The sequence below is a fragment of the Capricornis sumatraensis genome, chromosome 4 (assembly GCF_032405125.1).
Source record: "Capricornis sumatraensis isolate serow.1 chromosome 4, serow.2, whole genome shotgun sequence".
Classification (NCBI taxonomy): Eukaryota; Metazoa; Chordata; class Mammalia; order Artiodactyla; family Bovidae; genus Capricornis; species Capricornis sumatraensis.
The window spans coordinates 49,860,977-49,881,388 of NC_091072.1; positions in this window are offsets into that span (position 1 = coordinate 49,860,977).

A 20,412-nucleotide genomic window follows, 5' to 3' on the forward strand; every position below is an offset into this window, starting at 1 on the left:
ATTCAACATAGTTCTGGAAGTCCTAGCTACAGCAATCAGAGAAGAAAAAGAAATGAATCCAAATTGGAAAAGAAGTAAACCTCTCACTGTTTGCAGATGACATGATATTATACATAGAAAACCCTAAAGATAGTATCAGAAAATTACTAAAGCTAATGAGTGAATTTTGCAAAGCTGCAGGATACAAGATCAGTACACAGAAATCACTTGCATTTCTATATACTAACAATAAAAAATCAGAAAGCGAAATTAAGGAATCAATCCCATTCACCATTACAACAAAAAGAATTAAATATCTAGAAACAAACTTACCTAAGGAGACAAAAGAACTGTACACAGAAAATTATAAGACACTGATGAAAGAAATCAAAGATGACCTAAACAGATAGAGAGATATTCCATGTTCCAGGGTAGGAGGAATCAATATTGTGAAAATGACTATACTACCAAATGCAATCTACAGAGTCAATGCGATCCCTATCAAATTACCAATGGCATTTTTCACAGAACTAGAACAAAAAAATTCACAATTCATATGGAAGCAAAGAAGACCCCAAATAGAAAAGGTAGTCTTGAGAAAGAAGAATGGAGCTGGAGGAGTCAAGCTTCTTGACTTCAGATGATACTGCAAACAGTAATCAAAACAGTATGGTACTGGCACAAAAACAGAAATATAGACCAATGGAACAAGATAGAAAGCCCAGAAATAAACTCATGCACCTATGGGTACCTTATTTTTGACAAAGGAGGCAAGAACATACAATGGGGCAAACATAGCCTTGTCAATAAATGATGCTGGGAAAACTGGACAGCTACATGTAAAAGAATGAAATTAGAATACTTCCTAACACCATACACAAAAATAACCTCAAAATGGATGAAAGATATAAATGTAAGACCAGAAACTATAAAACTCTCAGAGGAAAACATAGGCAGAACACTCGATGACATAAATCAAGGCAAGATCCTCTATGACCCACCTCCCAGAGTAACAGAAATAAAAACAAAAGTAAACAAGTGGGACCTGATTAAACTTTAAAGTTTTTGCACAGCAAAGAAAACTATAAGCAAGGTGAAAAGACAACCCTCAGAATGGGAGAAAATAATAGCAAATGAAAAAACTGACCAAGGATTAATTTCCAAAATATACAGCAGCTCATACAACTCAATGCCAGAAAAACAACCCAATCAAAAGTGGGGAAAAGACCTAAACAGACATTTCTCCAAAGAAGATATATAGATGGCTAACAAATACATGAAAAGATGTTCAATGTCTCTCATTATTAGAGAAATGCAAATCAAAACTATAATGAGATATCACCTCACATCTATCAAAACAGCCATCATCAAAAAGTCTACAGACAATAAATTATGGATGTGGAGAAAGAGGAACTCTCTTGCACTCTTGGTGGGAATGTAAACTGATACAGCCACTATGGAAGATGGTATGGAGATTCCTTAAAAAACTAGGAACAAAACCACCATCAGTTCAGTTCAGTTCAGTCGCTCAGTCGTGTCCAACTCTGCGACCTCATGAATCGCAGCACGCCAGGTCTCCCTGTCCATCACCAACTCCCGGAGTTCACTCAGACTCGCGTCCATCGAGTCGGTGATGCCATCCAGCCATCTAATCCTCGGTCGTCCCCTTCTTCTGCCCACAATTCCTCCCACCATCAAAGTCTTTTCCAATGAGTCAACTCTTCGCATGAGGTGGCCAAAGTACTGGAGTTTCAGCTTTAGCATCATTCCTTCCAAAGAAATCCCAGGGCTGATCTCCTTCAGAATGGACTACTTGGATCTCCTTGCAGTCCAAGGGACTCTCAAGAGTCTCCTCCAACACCACAGTTCAAAAGCATCAATTCTTTGGTGCTCAGCCTTCTTCACAGTCCAAATCTCACATACATACATGACTACTGGAAAAACCATAGCCTTGACTAGACAGACCTTAGTCGGCAAAGCAATGTCTCTGCTTTTGAATATGCTATCTAGGTTGGTCATAACTTTTCTTCCAAGGAGTAAGTGTCTTTTAATTTCATGGCTGCAATCACCATCTGCAGTGATCTTGGAGCCCCCCAAAATAAAGTCTGATACTGTTTCCACTGTTTCTCCATCTATTTCCCATGGAGTGATGGGACCAGATGCCATGATCTTCGTTTTCTGAATGTTGAGCTTTAAGCCAACTTTTTCACTCTCCTCTTTCACTTTCATCAAGAGGCGTTTTAGCTCCTCTTCATTTTCTGCCATAAGGGTGGTGTCATCTGCATATCTGAAGTGACTGATATTTCTCCCGGCAATCTTGATTCCAGCTTGTGTTTCTTCCAGTCCAGTGTTTCTCATGATGTACTCTGCATATAAGTTAAATAAGCAGGGTGACAATGTACAGCCATGACGTACTCCTTTTCCTATTTGGAACCAGTCTGTTGTTCCATGTCCAGTTCGAACTGTTGCTTCCTGGCCTGCATATAGGTTTCTCAAGAGGCAGGTCAGGTGGTCTGGTATTCCCATCTCTTTCAGCATGTTCCACAGTTTATTGTGATCCACACAGTCAAAGGCTTTGGCATAGTCAATAAAGCAGAAATAGATGTTTTTCTGGAACTCTCTTGCTTTTTCCATGATATGACCCAGCAATCCCACTCCTAGGCATATACCCCAAGAAAACGAAAAATGAAAAAGACACATGTATCCCATTGTTCACTGCAGTACTATTGACAATAGCTAGAACATGGAAGCAACCTAGATGTCCATGGACAGATGAATGGATAAAGAAGTTGTGGTACATATACACAAATGGAATATTACTCAGCCATAAAAAGGAACACCTTTGAGTCAGTTCTAATAAGGTGGATGAACCTAGAACTATTATACAGAGTGAAGTAAGTCAGAAAGAGAAAAATAAATATCATATTCTAATGCATATATATGGAATATAGAAAAATGTTACTGAAGAAATTATTTGCAGGGAAGCAATGGAGAAACAGACATAGAAAATAGATTTATGAACATGGGGAGAGAGGAGGAGAGGGTGAGATGTATTAAAGAATAACATGGAAACCTACATTACCATATGTAAAATAGATAGCCAATGGGAATTTGCTGTATGGCTCAGGAAACTCAAACAGGGACTTTGTATCAACCTAGAGGGGTGGAGTGGGGAGGGAGACGGGAGGGAGGTTTAACAGGGAGGAGATATATGTACACCTATGGCTGATTCATGTTGAGGTTTGACAGAAAACAGCAAAATTCTTTACAGCAATTATCCTTCAATAAAAAAAAATAAATTATAAAGATACTATATGGTCTTAATGGGCATATGATAATGATGGAAGTGCAAATTAGTACAAGTTCTGAGGGTAATTGGACATTCTCTATGTGAAATCTTTAAAACACTCATATCTTGTTACTCAGTAATTCTATTTCTATGAATCAATCCTACTGTATATGGTTTATATATAAAGATATCCACAGCAACATTATTTATAATGAAGAAAAATAAAAAAGAATCTGAATGCCCAACAATAATGTAATGTTATGAGGCACTCATAATGATTTGAGGAATCATTGTACAGCCCTCCAAATCTTTATGAAAAGTCATAGTGACCAAAAATGTACTTATGAAATAGTGGTAAGTAGAGAAAAAAAACCAGTATACTAAACTGCATGAAATTATGCCCACATTTAACAAATTTCTGCATATGTTGCTGTTGTTCAGTCACTAAGTCATGTCCAACTCTTTGCAACCCGATGGACTGCAGCATGCCAGGCCTCCCTGTCCTTCTCTATCTCCCGGAGCTTGCTCAAACTCGTATCCATTGAGTCAGTGATGCCATCCAACCATCTCATCTTCTGTTGTACCCTTCCCTTCTGACCCTCAGTTTTCCCCAGAATCAAAATTATGTCCACACTTAACAAATTTCTGAATGTGTATTTTACATATATATTAAAAAAACATATATATGTATGTGAATGTATCTATATGAACACAAAACACTGAAAGAAGTACACCAAAAAGTTAAAAGCTGGAGGGCCTCTTCTGAAGCAGACTGATAGGTGTTGGTTTTCCTTTTCAAAAAGCCAAGATTCTTGGGAATTCTCTGTGGTCCAGTAGTTAGGACTCAGGGCTTTCACTGCCCAGGGCCTGGGTTCAACCCCTGTTTGGGAAGCTAAGATCCCACAAGCCACTAGGCACGCCCTAAAAAAGAGTCAGGATTCTTTGGTGGATACAGAATAAGCCACTGGGACAAGGTTAAGCAGAGAAAGTATTTATTAAAGCAAATAATGTAGCTGACAGAATGGATGAGGGTTCTGTAAAAACAGTCCTAGAGCAATGCCCAGATCTGGCTGATTTTGTGTAAGAAATGCTAGCAACGGGATTTTTCTACAGCTGCTGGCTGTCAGGAAGTCTAGAAAGCTACTCCTAAACTGCAACCCCCAGAAGCTGTACATGTTTGGTGCCGCAGGGCAAGCAAAAATGGAAACAATGCGGAAGCAGTTCCCACGTGTTACTCATGTCCAAGTGATCAGAGGGGTGATATATAACTGACCTAAACCATAAAAGGACAATTCTGACTGCTGGGAGGAGAACGTAATGCGGGAGCAGGGGAGGAAGCAAGGAGACTGCTGAGGAGATCATCACCATATTCCAGGTGAGAGGTAAAGATTGATTGGTGAGAAGTGGTTGAACTCTGGGTGTATTTCAAGGGTGACTCCTAGATCTTGACCTGAGAATTTGGGGGCCTTGGCTGTAACATAACTGAGAGAGAAAAGATCGTAGGTAGAAATCATAATCGAGCAATGTGCCAGGGTGCCCGCAGTGCAGAAAGTCAAAGTCTGATGACGTGTTTGCGCCAAACTTCCCTGGTGGCTGAGACGGCAAAGCGTCTGCCTACAATGCGGGAGACCTGGGTTCAATCCCTGCGTCGGGAAGATTTCCTGGAGAAGGAAATGGCAACTCACTCCAGTATTCTTTTCTGGAAAATCCCATGGACGGACGAACCTGGTGGGCTACAGTCCGTGGGGTTGCAAAGAGTCGGACACGACTGAGCGACTTCACTTTCACTTTCAAGGGTTTATTGCAAGTTGACTTTGCCTAGCTGTGTGGTCTTATGTTAGGCAGCTGTGGGCAAGGGACAGTGAAGTGTGAGTTACTAATCTTAGATACGGTTTGCTCTGCTTGAGGAAGAAAACTCTGGTGCCTCAGGGGGAAGCAGGCTACATTGTTGTCAGCTACTTCTCTTCCTAATCAATTTGATCTGTAGGTCTCCAACATTTGTACCAGAGCAGATGTCAAATGAAGTCTTTCTCTGTGAAATGTGTGAAAGTGAAGTCGCTCAGTTGTGTCCAACTCTTTGCAACCCAGTAGACTGTAGCCCACCATGCTCCTCTGTCCATGGGATTTTCCAGGCAAGAGTACTGGAGTGGGTTGCCATTTCCTTCTCCAGAGGATCTTCCTGACACAGGGATCGAACCCAGGTCTCCCGCATTGTAAGCAGGATGCTTTACCATCTGAGCCACCAGGGAGGTCATAAGGCTCAAGCCCCTGAAGTCGCCATCTAGGTGGTGGGGGAGGGCCTGGTATGGTCCCTTTCAAAGAGATCAAGGGCAGTCTTTGTTCTTACAGATTCCAAATCAGAAGTGTGGGGAAAAGTCAGAACCATTAGTTTGGAGAATCCAGATATCTGAGGAAATTAGAATTCAGGATTCAGTCCAGTTTACAGGTACATACAAAGTCTCAAAGACAAAATTAACAGGATTGGAATCAAATAGAGAGAAAGGTACAAACATAAATTTTCTCTCTACTATCATCCCCATTTTTTATCAAAGATAATCTTAGTAAAACTAATTTATTTTCACTAAAGTTGGCCTGATAATTTATAATGACTATATAAGATCTTTTTAAGACTACTTTGCTGAAGCAAGATGCTGGGTTGACTTTTCCAAGAAGCTTTATTGGCTCCATAAAGCTAACCTCAATTCCTTAAAGCTGTCTGGTCATATCTGAGTTTATGCTTCTCTCTCTCAAATATGACAATCCAGTCAAACCCTTGGTAATGAAACCACTTGGGTCATTTCAGGGGCTCTGAAAAGTTCTAGTAGTGTGGTCCTTTATGTCTCAGTGCAGAAAAGAAATCAGAGGGAGGCAAAGTGATAGACAGGAAGTGATTTATTAGAGTAGAATGCTTGTGAGGTTTACAAGTGGGCAAGTGAGAAGTGCCATGCCCCAAGAACTCACTGGGCTATAGTGTTATAATCAAAGGAAAAGTGGGAAGGGGAGGAGGCCTTCTTTGTCTTTCTTGAGCAGAAGTCATGCTTTCATCAACAGTTCCTCCTCCTGGTTGAGCAGAGGCGTTTTCTTGTCCGTACATGTCCAAGTTAGGTCCACAAATTATTGTTTATCATGTGTGCAGAGAGCATGTCCCAGGGATCATTAACTTACTGAGCTCACTGGGCAGGATGTGGGTCTCACCATTGCGTTGTTTGGGGTCATGTCTCATGCTTCCGTTGCATGGTTTCGTTGCTAAGCAAGCCTGCTTGGTTGTGTGGCAAAGCAAGCCTGCTCTCTCGAGCCATCATTTAACTTACAGGGGGTCTCCCATACATTTTCTACTTATAGGCCCCTGATGGGATTAACTAATCACCTGCTTTGTCCGTTTACTCTGTCCTTGTCAGTAATACAGCAAATATTTTCAGCTGTGCCCTGTTATAAAAGACCAGATGCTTAATGAACTTATGCAAATAACTAACTCTATTGCCATGCAAAGAATACTTAAGGGTTTCCAAATTCAAGAGGGATCAAGTGGAGAGAAAAAGTAAATATTCCATCTTTGTTTACTAGGGTATACTTTACCAAAACGCTGCAAGACATAGGTAGCTTGAGAGAAGTTTCCTTAACTTTGGAAAAGCATCATATTAAAGAACTGGCAAAGTTTAAAACAAAATGTCATAAAAATTATAATCATCCTCACCAGTTTGCTCAGTCTGATGTAATTAATACGTGTTCTGCTTGAATCTAGTTTTTTCATTAGTTCTGGCAAGTTTTACCCAATTCAATTTTATTATCTTAACCTTAACAGAAGCCAGTACTTGTCAAAATCCTTTCCATGAATTTCTCTGAAGATGAAATATTTTTTGCAGAAACACTTTTACAAAAGCATCTGAGTGAAACAGTAACTTTCTGTAAATGATGAAAGACTTCGAGTGCATTATAATGGAATTTGGAGGATATTTTGTTTTTTCTGTGACACATAATGTTTTAGGATCATATCTGATCAATTCACCCTAGAAGGTTGTTCACTTGCTCTCTGTACATCCCCTGCTCTATCAGTCTCTGCTTTACCTTCACCCTGCTCACAGGACTGAGCTTTCCTCTTGCTGGTAGATCCTAATCAGTGCATGCCTACATACTTACTTGCCCCACACCCAGATTATGATAGCTTTAAAGATTAGGAATACCTTATCAAAAGAACAAAAAGAGGTGCTCCTCTGCTGGTTTCCCTGGTAACCAAAGAGCCAACCTGAGGTCAATTCCCTTTATAACTGGTAACTTCTCCTCCCCCTACCAATCCCTCACCATCCCATAGCAAAGACGACTGCCATGTCTTGCCTTCTGTCTGTCACAAAGAGTGGAGTATTGCTCCAGAATTTTGCTTCAGACATGTAGGATGCCCCTTTAAAGGATGTCTCTGTTACTGACTCTGAATAAGGAAGAAATCTTGTTTTCTATTTCAAGTTAATCATGAAAGTAATGTTGCTTATCAGCTTGAATTATACAAAATAGCCCGCCTCTGGGAACTTTGCCTCTCAGAAAACATCATGGCCAGGCCCAGCTGTGAATGACTGCTGCTGCTGCTAAGTCGCTTCAGTCGTGTCCGACTATGTGAGACCCCTGAGACAGCAGCCCACCAGGCTCCCCTGTCCCTGGGATTCTCTAGGCATGAATACTGGAGTGGGTTGCCATTTCCTTCTCCAATGCATGAAAGTGAAAAGTCAAAGTGAAGTCACTCAGTCGTGTCCAACTCTTTGTGGCCCCATGGACTGTAGCCCACCAAGCCCCTCTGTCCGTGGGATTATCCCAGCAAAAATACTGGAGTGGGTTGTCATTTCCTCCTCCAAGAGATCTTCCTGACCCAGGGACTGAACTCGAGTCTCCTGCATCTATTGCATTGGCGGGTGGATTCTTTACCACTGAGCCCACTGGGAAGCCCAGCGGGTGCTATAACAGTTCTTAAGTGTTCGATGCATACCCAACAATTTTGGCAGGTTGTTTTTTGTTTTTTGTTTTTTTTGTTTTGTTTTGTTTTACTTCTAGCTTCTTCTGTTATCAATTAGCCTTTGCCAAACTTAGTCTAACTCAAGTGAGATGCAGGCCAACCTCACAGTCAGTCTGGTTTTTGAGCAGGACCCAGTCAACTCTGGCTGGCAATCACCGTGGAATCTGGAAACAAAACCGAGTTCAGAGTTTTCAAACAGGAAATTTCAGAACACCAGTTAGACTGAAAGCTCCCTGCAAAGAAAGTGGGGCTTAGACCCAAGAGGAACTTAGCAGTGACCCTTGCAAAATGACAGGAAAGACAGTGAACTCAAAGATTTTGGGGAGTGCCACACATGTTTTTGTCCCTAAATGCCATCAGAAGATCACTTTGGATCCCACTGTCAATAAATCTGTTAAGTAACAAAAATTCAACTTGGTAAATGTGAAGCTCTAATTGGCTTTACGTGAGAACTCATGAATTAGACAGCATCCCATCTAGGAAAAGAGAAGCACTGAGGAGCTGTACCAAATGGAAAGTCCATCTCCTTTTGGGTGATGGGGAAAAGGGTATGTGGCAGATTACCTCATTGACACTGACCAGAAAATTCCAGACTGGGCAATCAAGACTGCATTTCTGGGGGAGGTTGTAACTGCAATTAGGTCAGGTATTAAGTCTTTGTGAACTTAGCATAAGTGACTTCATTTTGGACCTCTTGTTTTTGTTTTCTTATTTTTAAACAATTATACAGATCCCATGGTTCTCCAAAATAACCATTTCAATCTATTTTCTAATCAAAAGATAGTATATCTTATTTTTAAAAATGTAAACAATACAGAAAAGAGTGAAATATATATAGGACTTCCCTGGTGATCCAGTGGCTAAGAATCCACCTGCCAATACAGGGTCCCTGGTCTGGGAAGATTCCACATGCCATGGGGCAACTATACCTATGCACAACTACTGAACCTGTGCTCTGCACCAAGAGAAGCCCTGCAACTACAGAGTAGCCCCCAGTTGCCACAGCTAGAGAAAAGCCCACGCAGCAACCAAGACCCAACACAGTGAGAAATTAAACAAAAATATATAGGGCCTTCCCTGGTGGCTTAGCGCTCAAGAATCTATCTGCCATACAGCAGACACTGGTCCAATCCTTGGGTATGGATGATCCCCTGGAGGAGGGCATGGCAACCCACTCCAGTGTGCTTGCCAGGAGAATCCCATGGGCAGAAGAGCCTAGTGTGCTGCAGTCCAGAGTCACAGAGTCAGACATGACTGAAGCAACTAAGCAAGAACGTGCATTATTCAGTTCAGTCACTCAGTCGTGTCCGACTCTTCATGACCCCATGGACCACAGCACGCCAGGCCTCCCTGTCCATCACCAACTCCCGGAGTCTACTCTAACTCATCTCCATTGAATCGGTGATGCCATCCAACCATCTCATCCTCTGTCATCCCCTTCTCCTCCTGCATTCAATCATTCCCAGCATCAGGGTCTTTTCCAATGAGTCAGCTCTTTGTATCAGGTGGCCAAAGTATTGGAGTTTCAGCTTCAACATCAGTCCTTCCAATGAACACTCAGGACTGATCTCCTTTAGGATGGACTGGTTGGATCTCCTTGCAGTCCAAGGGACTCTCAAGAGTCTTCTCCAACACCACAGTTCAAAAGCATCAATTCCTCAGCACTCAGCTTTCTTCACAGTCCAACTCTCACATCCATACATGACCACTGGAAAAACCATAGCCTTGACTAGACAGACCTTTGTTGGCAAACTAATGTCTCTGCTTTTCAATATGCTTTCTAGGTTGGTCATAACTTTCCTTCCAAGGAGTAAGCGTCTTTTAATTTCATGGCTGCAATCACCATCTGCAGTGATTTTGGAGCCCCAAACAATAAAGTCTGACACTGTTTCCACTGTTTCCCCATCTATTTCCCATTACTTCATTATAGTTGGACTATAAAGAAAGCTGAGTGCCAAAATAATTGATGCTTTTGAACTATGGTGTTGGAGAAGACTCTTGAGAGTCCCTTAGACTGGGAGGAGATCCAACCAGTCCACCCTAAAGGCAATCAATCATGAATATTCATTGGAAGGACTGATGCTGAAGCTGAAACTCCAATATTTTGTCTGCCTGATGCAAAGAACTGACTCATTTGAAAAGACTTTGATGCTGGGAAGGATTGTGGGCAGGAGTAGAAGGGGACGACAGAGGATGAGATGGTTGGATGGCATCACTGACTCAATGGACATGAGTTTGAGTAAACTTTGGGAGTTGGCAATGGACAGGAAAGCTTGGCGTGCTACAGTCCATGGGGTTGCAAAAGTCGGACGTGACTGAGTGACTGAACTGAACTGAGGGTTAAAGAGTTTGGTAATTTGTCCAGAGTTTTACAGCTGGTTAGGAACAGGGGTTAAACTAAAATCTGAATTGAGACCAGTATTGTCTCTATTGTTCTTTGTCCCCTCTTCCTCATGGCTGTGCTCCCCCTACTCCATGCACACACATACACATATGCAACAGTGGGGAGGAGAACCTTCCTCCCTTCCCTTTTGACTCTTTGTGGCTGATCAAATAATTAAAATGACATAAAGCAGATTAAGTGGACAAAATCAAGGTTAATATGTACATATGGGGAATACACATAGCATAAGAAACTCCAAAGATAGAAAGGCAAGATGAGGTATGTAAGTCATCCTGGACCTAGGAGAAGGAGGTAGAGGTCTAAGACTTCTAAAAGAAGTAAGATAATCCACATGAAGACAAAAAGAGTTAATGTATGATCAACAAATGTTTGCTGGGCCATCTAGAAACAGTGGGACTCAAGAGAGGACATTGATCAAACACACCTTGCTATGTTCTTTCCTGTTTACCATACCTAGTTTACAACATACCGTGGTTATTTATCAAGCTCCAGGAGATGGTGAAGGACAGGGAAGCCTGGCATGCTACAGCCCATGGGGTTGCAAAGAGTCCAAAATGACTGAGTGACTGAACAACACCAAGAGTTATCTATGGTGATAACTCCTCCCTAGAATGGGCCTTCTATCTGAAAGTCTCTAGGAAATTAGAAGGGCAGTCAAATGTTCTTCCTGAGTCTTTTGGGCCTTGCTTGTTTTCAGTATGAATTAATTTGCATGCCAGATAATAATATGCATCTTGGGGCAGCATTCCCGGAACCCCATCAGTTCCCTCTAATGAAACTTCCTTAATAATTTCATATAAAAAAACTGACCTGGTGACTGTACAGAAAAAAAGTAAGTAATAAATTGGTAAGATTGCAAAGAAATAAAAGAACATAGATTAGAATGATATTGTTGTTGAGTCGCTCAGCCGCGTCTGACTCTTTGCAAACCCATGGACTGCAGCATGCCAGGCTTCTCTGTCCATCACAAACTCCCACAGCTTGCTCAGACTCATGTCCATCAAGTCAGTGATGCCATCCCACCATCTCATCCTCCGTCATCCCCCTCTCCTCCTGCCTTCAATCTTTCCCAGCATCAAAGTCTTTTCTAATGAGTCAACTCTGCATCAGGGGGCCACAGTATTGGAGCTTCAGCATCAGTCCTTCCAATGAATATTCGGGGTTGATTGCCTTTAGGATTGACTGGTTAGATCTCCTTGCAGTCCAAGGGACTCTCAAGAGTCTTCTCCAACACCACAGTTAGAAAGTATCAATTCTTCGGTGCTCAGTTGGACCATAAAGAAGGCTGAGTGCCAAAGATTTGATGCTTTTGAACTGCGGTGCTGGAGAAAATTCTTGAGTCTCTTGGACAGCAAGGAGATCAAACCAGTTGATCCTAAAGGAAATGAACCCTGAATATTCACATCCATACATGACTACTGGAAAAACCATAGCTTTGACTAGACGGAACTTTGTTGGCAAAGTGATGTCTCTGCTTTTTAATACACTTCTAGGTTTGTCACAGGTTTTCTTCCAAGGAGCAAGCATCTTTTAATTTCTTGGCTGCAGTCAACGTCCACAGTGATTTTGGAGCCCAAGAAAATAAAGTCTGTCACTGTTTCTGAAACCGTTTATCTCAGACTGGGACTTGAACCCATGTACTGGGACTCGAACCCAGACAAACCCCTGCCTGGCACTTGAACCCAGGTGTTGGGACTTTAAGCCAGCCAAAACCTAGTTTGGGACTTGAACACATATGACTGGGTCTGGAACCCAGCTGAAACCCATGGAACCTGGTTTCAGGGCTTAATATAGCTCAGGTTCTTGATGTCTCATCACGGAAAGAATTCAGTGAGAGAAAAAGTGATAGGTAAGAACTGGATTTATTCAGATTCAGAGAGAAGCACATTCCAGAGAAAGACTGTGGGCTATTGTAAAGGGTGAGTATGGCCTCAAAATGAGGCATGGTTAGCTTTTATAGGCTGGGTAATTTCATATGATAATGAGTGGGAGGATTTTCAAACTATTTTTGGGAAGGAGTGGAGATTTCCAGAATTTGGGCCCCTGCCCATTCCTTGGTCTTTTAACAGTGTCTTGGAAATGTCATGGCACCTCTGGGTGTGTCGTTCAGTTCAGTCACTCAGCCGTATCCGACTCTTTGCAACCCCATGGACTGCAGCACACCAGGCTTCCCTGTCCCATCACCACTACGCAGAGCTTGCTCAAATTCATGTCCATCAAGTCAGTGATGCCATCCAACCATCTCATCCTCTGTCGTCCCCTTCTCCTTCTGCCTTCAATCTTTCCCAGCATCAGGGTCTTTTTCAAGGAGTCAGTTCTTCACATCAGGTGAACAAAGTATTGGAGTTTCAGCTTTAGCATCAGTCCTTCCAATGAATATTTAGGGATGATTTCCTCTAGAATTCACTGGTTTGATCTCCTTGCTGTCCAAGGGACTCTCAAGAGTCTTTTCCAACACCACATTCAAAAACATCAATTCTTTGGCACTCAGCTTTCTTTGTAGTCCAACTCTCACGTCCATACACGACTACTGGAAAAATCATAGCTTTGACTAGATGGACCTTTGTTGGCAAAATAGTGTTTGTGATTTTCAATATGTTGTCTATGTTGGTCACAGCTTTTCTTCCAAGGAGCAAGCATCTTTTAATTTCATGGCTACAGTCACCATCTGCAGTGATTTTGGAGCCCAAGAAAATCAAGTCTGTCACTGTTTCCATTGTTTCCCCATCTATTTTCCATGAAGTGATGGGACCGGATGCTATGATCTTAGTTTTTTGAAGGTTGAGTTTTAAACCAACTTTTTCACTCTCCTTTTCCACTTTCATCAAGAGGCTCTTTAGTTCTTCACTTTCTGCCATAAGGATGGTATCATCTGCATATCTGAGGTTATTGATATTCCTCCCAGCAATCTTGATTCCAACTTGGGCTTCATTCAGCCCAGCATTTCTCATGATATACTCTGCATATAAGTCAAATAAGCAAGGTGACAATATATAGCCTTGACATATTCTTTTCCCAGTTCGGAACTAGTCCTTTGTTCCACATCTGGGTCTGTTGCTTCTTGACCTGCATAAATGTTTCTCCAGGCAGGTAAGGTGCTCTGGTATTCCATCTCTTTAAGAATTGTCCACAGTTTGCTGTGATACACATAGTCAAAGGGGCTTCCAGGTAGAGCTAGTGGTAAAGAACCCACTTGCCAATGCAGGAGACATAAGAGATGTGGGTTCCATTCCTGGGTCGGGAAATTCCCCTGGAGGAAGGCATGGCAACTCACTCCAATATTCTTGTCTGGGGAATTTCCATGGACAGAGGAGTCTGGCAGGCTGCAATCCATAGGGCTGCACAGAGTTGGACAGGACAGCAGTGACTTAGCATGCAAGCATGCATGCATGCACACAGTCAAAGGTTTTAGCATCGTCAGTGAAGCAGAAGTAGACGTTTTTCTGAAATTCTCTTGCTTTTTCTATGGTCCGGTGGATGTTGGCAATTTGATCTCTAGCTCCTCTGCCTTTTCTAAATCCAACTTATACATCTGGAAGTTCTCGGTTCATATATTGTTGAAGCCTAGCTTGAAGGATTTTAAGCATGACTCTGCTAGCATGTGAAATGAGTGCAATTGTATGGTAGTTTGGACATTCTTTGCCATTGCCCTTCTTTGGGATTTGAATGAAAACTGACTTTTCCAGTCCTGTGGCCACTGTGGAGTTTTCCAAATTTGCTGGCATATTGAGTTCAGCACTTTTACAGCATCATCTTTTAGGATTTGAAATAGCTCAGCTGGAATTCCATCACCTCCTTAGCATTGTTCATAGTAATGCCCCCTAAGGCCCACTGGACTTCATACTTTAGGATGTCTGGCTCCAGGTGAGAGATCACACCATCGTGGTTATCTGGGTCATTTAGATCTTTTTTGTATAGTTCATCTGTGTATTCTTGCCACCTCTTCCTAATATCTTCTGCTTCTGTTAGATCCATACCATTTCTGTCCTTTATTGAGCCCATCTTTGCATGAAATGTTCCCTTGGTATCTCTGATTTTCTTGAAGAGTTCTCTAGTCTTTCCCATTCTATTATTTTTCTCTATTTCTTTGCATTTTTCACTTAAGACCTTTTTATCTCTCCTTGCTATTCTTTGGAACTCTGCATTCAGATGGATATATCTTTCCTTTTCTCCTTTGCCATTTCCTTCTCTTTTCTAAGCTATTTGTAAGGCCTCCTCAGACAACCATTTTGCCTTTTTGCATTTCTTTTTCTTGGTTATGGTTTTGGTCCCCGCCTCCTGTACAGTGTTATGAACCTCTCTCCATAGTTCTTCAGGCACTCTGTCTATCAGATCTAATCCCTTAAACCTATTTCATCACTTCCACTGTATAATAGTAAGGGATTTGATTTAGGTCATACCTGAATGATGTAGTGGTTTTCCCTACTTTCTTCGATTTAAGTCTGAATTTTGCAGTAAGGAATTCATGATCTGAGCCACAGTCAGCTCCTAGTCTTGTTTTTGTGACTGTAGCTCAGATCACGAACTCCTTATTGCAAAATTGAAGATAAACAAACAGAAAATGAAGATGAACAAGCAGAAAAGAACCAACTGGGCAACATTTCTCTGCATCCTGTTACATAAGTTCCCCAACCCTGGGACTGAAAGGTTTTTGCTATAAGCCACGTCACTGCAGATGATAACTGCAGCCATGAAATTAAAAGATGCTTACTCCTTGGAATAAAAGTTATGACCAACCTAGATAGCATATTCAAAAGCTGAGACATTACTTTGCCGACTAAGGTCCATCTAGTCAAGGCTATGGTTTTTCCAGTAGTCATGTATGTATGTGAGATTTGGACTGTGAAGAAGGCTGAGCGCCAAAGAATTGATGCTTTTGAACTGTGGTGTTGGAGAAGACTCTTGAGAGTCCCTTGGACTGCAAGGAGATCCAAGTAGTCCATTCTGAAGGAGATCAGCCCTGGGATTTCTTTGGAAGGAATGATACTAAAACTGAAACTCCAGTACTTTGGCCACCTCATGCGAAGAGTTGACTCATTGGAAAAGACTCTGATGCTGGGAGGGATTGGGGGCAGGAGGAGAAGGGGACGACAGAGGATGAGATGGCTGGAAGGCATCACTGACTCGATGGACGTGAGTCTGAGTGAACTCTGGGAGTTGGTGATGGATAGGGAGGCCTGGTGTGCTGCGATTCATGGGGTTGCAAAGAGTCGGACACTACTGAGCGAGCGACTGAACTGAACTGAACGTGCAATGCCAGGATTCATGGCCTCTGAAGGAGAGGAATTTGATTCAGTGCCAGAGACAAGGCTTGATTGCTCAGAGCTTATTGTGTAATAAAGTCTTTTTAAAGTATATAAAAGATAGAGAAAGCTTCTGACATAGACAGCAGAAGGGGACAAAAAGAGTGCCCCCTTGCTAGTTTTTAGCAAGGAGTTACATACCTATTAGCAAGCTGCTAATTAGAGGAAGGAAACGCCTCAAAACTGCGAGTTGCACCAGGCCCCTCCCCCACAACATGCATTTTGAGTTAGCACTGGCGCAGGGTGAGTCATCCCTGGCCACAAAACAACTGACATGAATCTTGAAGGAAGGCAGAGCCCCAAGCAAATACATGGTTCATTAATATAGCTTAAGAAAACATTTCCAAGAAAACCAGTGGTTAACTCAAGGTCTGAGACAAAGTTCAGTTCAGATGGAACCAGGTGTCGCCATGACAACGCAGGATTAGAAGAGAAAAGAAAAAACCATCTGCCACTTGTAGGTCATTTCCTTTTTTTTTTTTTTTTTTTTAAATTTATTTTAATTTTAATTTTTACTTTATTTTACTTTACAATACTGTATTGGTTTTGCTATACATTGACATGAATCCACCACGGGTATACATGCCTTCCGTAGTTCATTTCCTCCTGCAGCCTGGAGACCTCTGACTTCCCTGCTGAAGCTATTAACACTCTCAGCACTTTGTCCAGAAAAACCGTTAAACGTCTTCTAGCAGATGTAAATTAGATATTATTCGCCCTGCTGGATTCACAAAAGGCGCTATGTTTCACCAGTGATTGCACAAGGTCCTCCTTGCTGAATATCAGTGCATTTAGGGCGTGATGATTTTAGAGCATCGCAAAGGCTAAGCTAGGTACTTCTGAGTGTAGTATTTTCATGATTTACATAGCAGTATTGAAGTCTTTTTCTATTACTTTGAAAAGATTTTTAAGATTGCTTTTTCCAGTTTAGTCTTTCAAGCTTGGGAATAAGACCCTCAGTGCTGAAAAGACCTTGAAATTGTGATACACGGCAGATTCTCTGTGATTTCTCAGCTAGTGTGTTTATGTGGCACAAGTTTATGAGCAAAGTAACATGTTTATAATTTGGCTGGCATTTACAGTACTGTGTTTGGTCACAGAAGGACCCTGGCATACAAACTCACATCATCCTGACCATTTAGGTGGGAACCTTTACACATTTGGTTGTCACATTAAAAAGACAAGAGTGGTTTACAAACAAGGCTAGCATGTTGTGGTTGTGATTGTTGTTGTTCAGTCAATAAGTCATGTCTGACCTCTTGTAACCCCATGGACTGCAGCATGCTAGGCTTCCCTGTCCTTCACTATCTCTGAGGGTTTGCTCAAGTGAGTCGCTCAGTCATGCCTGACTCTTTGCAACCCCATGGACTCTATACTCCGTGGAATTCTCCAGGCCAGAATACTGGAGTGGGTAGCTGTTGCCTTCTCCAGGGGATCTTCCCAACCCAGGAATCAAACCCATTTCTCCCGCATTGCAGGCAGATTCTTTACCAGCTGAGCCACCAAGAAACTCTTCACTTAAACTCATATTAATTGAGTTGATGATGCCATCCAACCATCTCATCCTCTGTTGCCCCCTTCTCCAGTTGCCCTCAATCTTTCCCTGCATAAGGGTCTTTTCCAATGAGTGAGCTCTTTACATCAGGTGGCCAAAGTATTGGAGTTTCAGCATCAGCATGCTAATGAGTATTCAGGACTGATTTCCTTCAGGATTGACTGGTTTGATCTTGCAGCCTAAGGGACTCTCAAGAGTTTTCTCCAGCACCACAATTCAAAAGCATCAATTCTTTGGTGCTCAGCCTTTCTTATGGTCCAACTCTCACATCCATACATGATGACTGGAAAAACCAAAGTTTTGAATATATGGACCTTTGTCAGCAAAGTGACGTCTGGTTTTTAATACATCATCTAGGTTTATTATAGCTTTTCTTCCAAGGAGCCAACATCTTTTAATTTCATGGCTGCAATCACCATCCACAGTGATTTTGGAGTTCAAGAAAATAAAGTCTGACACTCTTTCCATTGTTTCCCCATCTATTTGCCCTGAAGTGATGGGGCCAGCTGCCATGATCTTAGTTTTTTGAATGTGTCTATGAGCTCTAATTCCTTGAATCTATTCAGCACCTCCACAGTATCATCATAAGGGATTTGATTTAGGTCATACCTGAGTGGTCTAGCTGTTTTCCCTACTTTCTTCAGGTTAAGCCTGAATTTTGCATTAAGGAGCTTATGATCTGAGCCACAGTAAGCTCCAAGTCTTATTTCACTGACTTATATAGAGGTTCTCCATCTTTGGCTGCCAAGAATACAATCAATCTGATCTTGGTACTGACCATCTGGTGATGTCTATGTGTAGAGTCCTCTCGTGTTGTTGGAAGTGGGCAACCATTTTAAGTGGTGCTAAAGACTGATGATAAAGCTGAAGCTCCATTACTTTGGCCACCTCATGTGAAGAGTTGACTCATTGGAAAAGACTCTGATGCTGGGAGGGATTGGGGGCAGGAGGAGAAGGGGAAGACAGAGAATGAGATGGCTGGATGGCATCACCAACTCGATGGACATGAGTTTGAGTGAACTCCGGGAGTTGGACATGGACAGAGGGGCCTGGCGTGCTGTGATACATGGGCTCGCAAAGAGTCGGACACGACTGAGCGACGGAACTAAACTGAACTGATAGTGTCCAAACACCTCCATTCTCCAAGTGCTCCTGTCAGTCTGTGAGAGAGAAACTGAGAAAAAAATAACTGATGTAAGAGGTCCATAGTTTGGTTTTGGCAGCTATAAAGCTTATTTGTCACCTAACCAAGTAAGTTTAGATTTTTGGTCCACCCAAATATAGTTTATGGTTTGGGGCAGCCTTATCATGGGGACAGCTGCAGTAGCCCAAAGTATACAAGGGTCTTTATTTTTATTTTTTATTTTTTTGGCTTTGCTGGGTCTTAGTTGTGACACAAAAGACCTTGTATCTTCCTTGCAGAATGCAGGATCTTTTGTGGCATGTGGGATCTAGTTCCCCATCCCAGGCCACCTGCACCGACAGTGCAGTTTTAGCCCTGGACTACCAGTGAAGTCCAGCAGGTGACTTTTGAGACATCCAGGACATGCGGTGATTTGACAGACATTTGTGCCCAAAAGGGAGATGCTAGAGTCATTTACAATTTCCTTAAGAGACTCAAAAGATTACACCTGTGGAATCAAACCACAGAATTTGTTTTGTGATTTTGTCCTGGTAGGTTACCCAGGAAAGAGACAGTGTCGTGTTTGCTTTCAAAGCAAAAAGAAAGCTTTTCACCTATTCTCTTTATCTGGATAAGGGATAGTCTTTGGGCTTCTAGAGTTTTTCTGGGGCCCAAATGACTCACTAAAGAGAGGCAGAGTGGTGGTTTTCTTGTGGATATCGTACCCGGCCCCTCATCCACCTTCTGTACTTGACCCACTTTGTGTTCACATTAGTAAGAACAAAGACTAGTGGAGGCTATTTTGCACTCTCTGGGTGTTGACATAATCAATAGACTGATTAGTTCACATGGCCAGGGTTCCGTAAGTTGGTATAAGGTTTAACCCCTTATAAGAGGGTTAGTAAGAGCAAGACACAAGTTGAAAATCAGCCCACAGTGGAGACTTAGCAGACAAATAGGATAGAAAGAGAAAAGTGTTCTCCAGCTAGGCTTCCAATAAATGCTTAGTACATGTGGAGAAAGGATTCATCAATAAGAAAAGGGGGTTCTCTGTTGTTTTTTCTCTTTAGTGTGTGTATACAGGGAGTCTTAAAAGCAGGGATGGGGAAATAAATGAAAGTGAGGTTTCTTGATGTGTGATCTTGGGAAAAGCTGTCCACTTCATGATGCTGGCTACTTCTGGGACCTGGGAATTGGCCCTGGAGATCCTTAAAGTGACTTGGAGTATCTGTCTCCTCCAGCTGTCTTGAGCGGGATGTTCTGCGCCTGTTTTGGCATGGTTTGCGTGGATCCAGGAGAGTTCTCCTTTGGGGACTAGTGTAGGTGGTTCCTGGTACCTCATAAGGTACTTCCCGTGGAGGTGACACCACTTGTTCTCTTCTAAAGAGCTTGATGTACACTTGGGCTCCTGGTTGAAAGAATGACAAGGCTTGTCAGTTGGCAGAGGTCAAGCCCTGTGACCTGTTGGCTCTATCTTTCAAGTACACTCATTCTTGAACATAGCTAATCATAACATCAGATTGTTCACTTAAGTTCCCATCATCTTCACTTAACCCAGAAGTGGAAGTTTGAGAGACGCCAATTGACATTGGGGTATCCAGAGACCATTTCAAAAGGGTTCAGTCCATGTTCCCTATTCGGAGTATTCTGGCTCTTTAAAAGGGCCATCAGCACGGATTCTGGCCATTAAAGTCCAGTTTCTGGATCTTTCCTAAAGTTTTTCTTGTCTAGATTTTTACATTCCACTCTCCTTGATGACT